The sequence below is a fragment of the Pantherophis guttatus genome, chromosome 11, assembly GCF_059756535.1.
Source record: "Pantherophis guttatus breed Tessera chromosome 11, ASM5975653v1, whole genome shotgun sequence".
Classification (NCBI taxonomy): domain Eukaryota; kingdom Metazoa; phylum Chordata; class Lepidosauria; order Squamata; family Colubridae; genus Pantherophis; species Pantherophis guttatus.
In genome coordinates, this window is record NC_142073.1 from 23,037,936 (window position 1) to 23,044,395 (window position 6,460).

Below are 6,460 nucleotides of genomic sequence, written 5' to 3' on the forward strand. Positions count from 1 at the left end.
AATATAAATATACCGCTGCACAAAACTTTTAATTAAGTTTGTTGCTGTTATTTTTTTTTCCATTCCCCAATAACAAATTGATCTGCTAAATTATTTCCCTTTTTAGCTCTTAGTTATTTGTATCCTGCTTTTATTGGTTTTTACAAATAACTCAAGGTGCAAACATATCCAATACAACTTCTTCCTCCTGTTTTTCCCACAACAATCCTGTGAGGTGGGTTGGGCAAAGAGAGAGTGACTGTCCCCAGGTTACCCAGTTGGCTTTCGTGCCTAAGATGGGACTGGAACCCATGGTCTCCTCAATTTTTTTACTTTTGTTATAAAGGCTGGTCAAAGACCATAATAAAGAGACTTGATCTGATATATATTGATAAATGAGAAATCCAGATTAAGGATCTTTGCGGTGAACCCAAGAGAGGTGATCACCTATCCAGAGAGCCCCCAAATCTCTTAATTTGACCTCTCGTGTCCCAGACCAGTTTCTCCCTTGCTAGACCGGCCTCTTCCAACTTGACACCCCAAACTGCAAGCACCCCAAATTTGGACCAAACATTTTCAGAGCTGCAAACCTACCCAAAGTGACTTTTGAGTCTGTCCTTCCTAAAATTGCAATTGGGGTTCTAGAGCTGCTTCGTTGTGAGTTCTATGCAACTTGTTCTGCAATTCTCTATTCCCTTGCACAAGCCTTACACATCTGTAACCACTGAACACACTCACATCCTCAGTGGTCCCTCACCTACTTCACTTTCCCTTATACCTGCTAATAGCCCTGGCTTGTTGGGCTGACATCACTTTGGCAACTTAAAGTTAGTTTACTTTATTGTCATTGCACCTCATATAACGAAATCAAATGCCATCTTCAGTGTACATTATAACTATAAAAATAAAACACAAACCCACATCCTTCACATTCTATACAACTGAATTGAAAACCCCTGATATTGCATTAATATTACACTATACAATAGAATTCAATATAGTTACTGCTCTGGGATAGAAGCTGTTTTTCAGCCTATTTGTCCTTGTTTTTATTATCCTGTACCGTCTGCCAGATGGTAATAGTTCAAAAAAAAGGGGGGGTGCCCCAGAATAAGAGAGATCTTTAAGAATGTTTTGAACTTTCTTAAGGCAAAGATTGAATCATAATTTAAAGGTAATAATTTATTAAATTTGTATGTTACCTGACTCACGATGATTCTGGGTGACTCAGAGGTTTGCACACAAGGTGTGTGTTAGCTGGAAAACCTGTGCAAAGTTTGTTGTAACTATGGCTTATATTTCACACGCAGCGTGATCTCAATGCTACCCACGCTTCCATAAAATAGTCTGTAGAGATTCTCAGCCATCCAGGACATGATTGTCCCAAAGGCGCTTTTTCAGGAGACACCTGGACTTTCTGTTTTTTTTTCTTTTGAAGACGTTTCGCTTCTCATCCAAGAAGCTTCTTCAGCTCTGACAGGTCATTCTTCAAATGACCAGCTGTCTGCAAGGAATACAAATCCTTCCATTCCCAGCCAGAGCTGAAGAAGCTTCTTGAATGAGAAGCGAAACGTCTTCAAAAGAAAAAAAACAAGAAAATCCAGTGGCCTCCTGAAAAAGCACCTTTGGGAGTTCCATAAAATAGTTTTTACATAAACGACTTGATCTGAGAGTGGGAGAATTCAATTTGGCTGCGATTAGTCCCAAAATAAAAAGGACAGGAGAAGCTGCAAAAACATATTTTTACCCCAAACGATTTTCCCCAGTAAGTACAGGACCAGGACAAGAAACAGTGGGTGGAAGTTCATCATTCATGAGAGATCCAACCTCGAACTAAAGGAGAAACTTTCTGACAGTGAGAAGAATTAATCAGTGGGATGGCTTGCCTCCAGAAGTTGTGGATGCTCCATCACTGGAGGTCTTTAAGAGATTGCACAGCCATTTGTCCAGAAAGGTATAAGGTCTCCTGCTTAAGCAGTGGGTCTGACTAGAAGACCTCCAAGGACCCTTCCAACCCTGTAATTTTATGTTCAATTTTCAGTTATGAAACTTCACTAAGATAATAAATGGAGAACTGCAGTGGAAGATGGAGGAAGTCCTACATTCTCCTCCCTTTATCTATCTAAATTATTATTACTTCCTGAAATTGACGGTAGGTTACTAATTGTCAGTCAAGGTCAGATATCTCCACATCTCATCTGGATTTTAACATTTTCTTCTGTAACATGATGCATATGTGTGTGGCCATGAAAAGTCCCAAATCCATGTTATAAGTGCCCCAAATCTAGCTGCATAAAAGAATACAGATAGTGACTTAAGAGAGACTGCCAGTCTAAAACAAATATATGTCTCCAAATTGGGGAGATAAATCTGCATTTTTAGAAATTTAATCAAATTCATTTAAGATGACCAGGTCTCACAAAGCCATACTGTTGAGTCCAGGCTGATGCACACACAGCTTGCATTTAATGTTCTGGGTGAGAGAGAATTGAATCAACTGGTTTGTAGAGTAGAGTAGAGTAGAGTAGAGTAGAGTAGAGTAGAGTAGAGTAGAGTAGAGTAGAGTAGAACAGAATGTAGAATAGAGTGGAGTGGAGTGGAGTGGAGTGGAGTGGAGTGGAGTGGAGTGGAGTGGAGTGGAGTGGAGTAGAGTAGAGTAGAGTAGAGTAGAGTAGAGTAGAGTAGAGTAGAGTAGAGTAGAGTAGAGTAGAGTAGAGTAGAGTAGGAAAGTTGGAGCATAAGAAAGGCTGAGCGCCAAAGAATTGTGGCCTTTGAACTCTGATGCTGGAGAAGAGTCCTGCGAGTCCCTTGGACTTCAAGGCGATCAAACCGGTCAGTCCTAGAGGAGATCAACCCTGACTGCTCTTTAGAAGGCCAGATCCTGAAGATGGAACTCAGATACTTTGGCCACCTAATGAGAAGGAAGGACTCCCTGGAGAAGAGCCGAATGCTGGGAACGATGGAGGACAAAAGAAGAAGGGGACGGCAGAGAAGGAGGTGGCTGGATGGAGTCACTGAAGCCGTTGGCATGAGCTTAAATGAACTCCAGAGGATGGTAGAAGACAGAAAGGCCTGGAGGAACATTGTCCATGGGGTCCCAATGGGTTGGACACAACTTTGCAACTAACAACAACAACAAGAGTAGAGTAGAGTAGAGTAGAGTAGAGTAGAGTAGAGTAGAGTAGAGTAGAGTAGAGTAGAGTAGAGTAGAGTAGAACAGAATATAGAGTAGAACAGAGTAGAGTAGAGTAAAGTAGAACAGAGTAGAGTAGAGTAGATAAGAGTAGAATAGAACAGAGTAGAGTAGAACAGAACAGAATAGAACAGAATAAGATGGAAGGGACCTTGGAGGTCTTCTAGTGCAGCCCCCTGCTCATTTTCTCCAGGTGCACCAAGGGCAGAAGCCAGGTGTGCTTGCAAGGATCTCCCAGAATCTCCAAGCCGTATGGAACTCTGGGAACCGTACTCCCAGCACATCTGGAGAAAACCAGGTGAGAAACACCGAGATACCACAGGTATCTCAGGGTCTTCACTGCCTTCTTCCGAAGCAGCCGAGTCGCCTGAAGACCCCCCCACCCCCAGCCCGCTCCACTCCGACCTCAGCTGCAGGAACCTTCCTTTATGAGTCAAGTGGGAATTCTAGTCCTGGCCAGCTCTTATGCATTTTTCAAATCCGGGCGGAGGGAACCGGTGAAGGAAGGTGGGTGTGGTAACCCTATTGTTGCAAGACCCCAGAAGCGATCTCCCCCCCCCAACACACACACACACAAATGGGCAGCGTTACTCAACAGCCACAACAGCAGAAACCCGAGAGAAAGGGGGCCTCTACCAGCATCCCCCCTTCAGACAGATCAATTGATTTGGTTTGGTGGCTCCCCCCCCCCTTTCCAAGCAGCCCAGCATGGGGAAAAAAGGGGGTGCTCCGATCTGCCTCGTAGCCGCTCCCCGCTGCACCGGTTGAACTGGCAGCCCGAGAGAACCAGCGAAGCTCCGCAGCAAAAAACCAGGCAAAAAAACCAGCCAAGAATCCGAGGCACCAGCCTGTCTCCGGCAGGTGCTTGCAAGAGCGCTCCCCGCGGCGCCCGAGGGGTTTTGTAGTCCAGGTTGGGGACGCCCGAGGGGTTTTGTAGTCCAGGCAAGGGACGCCTGAGGGGTTTTGTAGTCCAGCCTGGGGGCGCCCGAGGGGTTTTGTAGTCCAGGTTGGAGACGCCCGAGGGGTTTTGTAGTACAGATTGGGAACGCCCGAGGGGTTTTGTAGTCCAGCCTGGGGGCGCCCGAGAGGTTTTGTAGTCCAGCCTGGGGGCGCCCAAGGGGCTTTGTAGTCCAGCCTGGGGACGCCCGAGGGGTTTTGTAGTCCAGGTTGGGGACGCCTGAGGGGTTTTGTAGTCCAGGCTGGGGGCGCCCGAGGGGTTTTGTAGTCCAGCGCTCCCGGAGGGAGGCTAGAAGGGGGCGGCGGCGGGAGTAGCGATTCCCCCGGGCTTGCAAATCGCTTCTGCCTCTGCGAGCGGCGCCAGGAACGAAGCCTATCGGTCCTTTCCAACCTTCCCGCCCGGGTTCAGCACCGTCCCCGGCTCTGAAGACCCCTTGCGGGCGGGACGGGGCGGGGGTCCTTACCTTGGCTGGAGAAGCGCCCCGCGCGCAAAGAGGATCCGCTCCGCCTGGCGCTCGGCTTGGCTCGGCTCGGTCTGCAGGGGCGGCGGCGCTTCTCGCTCCTCGCCCGTCCGGCTGGGCAAGGCGAGGCGGCGGCGGAGGCGGAGTCAGAGGCGGGCGGCGGCTTCACTCCCCCACCCAATCAGTTAGAATAAGAGCTGGAAGGGACCTTGGAGGTCTTCTAGTCCAGCCCCCTGCCAGCTCTACCCTACTCTGTTCTCCTCAAGGAGAGAAGCCCCCTGGAACTAAAGGAGAAACTTCCTAACAGGACAATTAACAATCCAGTGCAACAGCTGGCCTCCAGAAATCCTGGGTGCTCCATCACTGGAAGTTTTTAAGAGGAGTCTAGATCTCCAATTTCCAATTTTTTAGTGGCCAGCTGTTCCACTGGTTAATTGTCCTCGCTGTTAGGAAGTTTCTCCTTAGTTCTAGGTTGGTTCTCTCCTTGATTAGAATAGACTAGTATAGAGTTGGGAGGGACCTTGGAGGTCTTCTAGTCCAATCCCCTGCTCAAACAAGAAAACCTATACAATTTCTGATAAGTGGCTGTCTAGTCTCTTCTTAAAAACCTCCAGTGATGGAGTGCCCATGATTTCTGGTGGCAAACTGTTCCACTGGTTAATTGTCCTCACCGTTAGGAACTTTCTCCTCAATTCCAGGTGGCTTCTCTCCTTGATTAGAATAGAATACTATAGTATACTGCTCAAAAAACTAAAGGGAACACAAGCAGAAGACATCCGAGATCTGAATGAATGAAATAGCCTTATTAAATACTTTGTTCTTTACATACAGTAGTTTATACACTGCTCAAACAACTAAAGGGAACACAAAACTACTGTATGTAGCGAACAAAGTATTTAATAAGGCTATTTCATTCATTCAGATCTCGGATGTCTTCTGCTTGTGTTCCCTTAATTTTTTTGAGCAGTGTATATAGCAGTGGTGAAATTCAATTTTTTTTTACTACCGGTTCTTTGGGTGTGGTTTGGTGGGTGTGGTGTGGCTGGGTGGGCGTGGCTGGGTGGGCATGGCAGGGGAAGGATACTGCAAAATCTCCATTCCCACCCCACTCTGGAGTCAGCCAGAGATGTTATTTGCCGGTTCTCCGAACTACTCTAAATTTCCGCTACCGGTACTCCAGAACCTGTCAGAACCTGCTGGATTTCACCCCTGGTATATAGCGTATACTATAAATAGTATAGAGCTGGAAGGGACCTTGGAGGTCTTCTAGTCCAACCCCCTGCTCAAGCAGGAGATCCTATCCCATTTCAGATAAGGACTGTCTGGTCTCTTCTTAAAAATCCCCAATGATGAAGCACCCACAACTTCTGAAGGCAAAGCTGTTCCACTGTTTAATTGTCCTCAGTGTTAGGAAATTTCTCCTCAATTCCAGGTTGCTTCTCTCCTTGATTAGCATAGTATAGAGCTGGAAGGGACCTTGGAGGCCTTCTAGTCCAGCCCAGTTCTCAAGCAGAAGAACCTAGACTATTTCAGACAAGTGGCTCTCCAATCTCTTCTTAAAAACCCCCCAATGATGGAGCACCCACGATTTCTGGTGGCAAGCTGTTCCACTGGTTAATTGTCCTCACTGTTAGGAAGTTCCTCCTTAATTCCAGGTTGCCCTCCCCAGCTGTGTCCTCACCCACCCCTGGCTAAGACATCTGGCAGATTGGAAGGAGTAGAGATCTCAATCCTTTGTGGGTGTTTTCCCACCCTGCATGCTGTGGGAATCGGGTCAGTGGAACACTTAAGGCACTTAGCTATCAAAACAAGACCTGTTAAGGTTAATTATTATTATAATTAATTAATGATTATTGCAGCCAAGCTCTGC

The 6,460-nt window shown here is 46.7% G+C and overlaps 1 protein-coding gene across 2 annotated transcripts in view; it reads right to left on the reverse strand.

Moving 5' to 3' along the window:
• LOC117670411 (adhesion G protein-coupled receptor G1-like) overlaps nucleotides 1-4,955 on the reverse strand; it is a 73,174-nt gene extending 68,219 nt beyond the window's left edge. For both annotated transcript variants that reach the window (XM_087877050.1, XM_087877048.1), the window contains exon 1: nucleotides 4,594-4,955. The gene's annotated coding sequence lies outside the window, so the exon portion shown is untranslated. The remainder of the gene's footprint in view (nucleotides 1-4,593) is intronic.
• Between the last annotated feature and the right edge of the window lie 1,505 nt (nucleotides 4,956-6,460).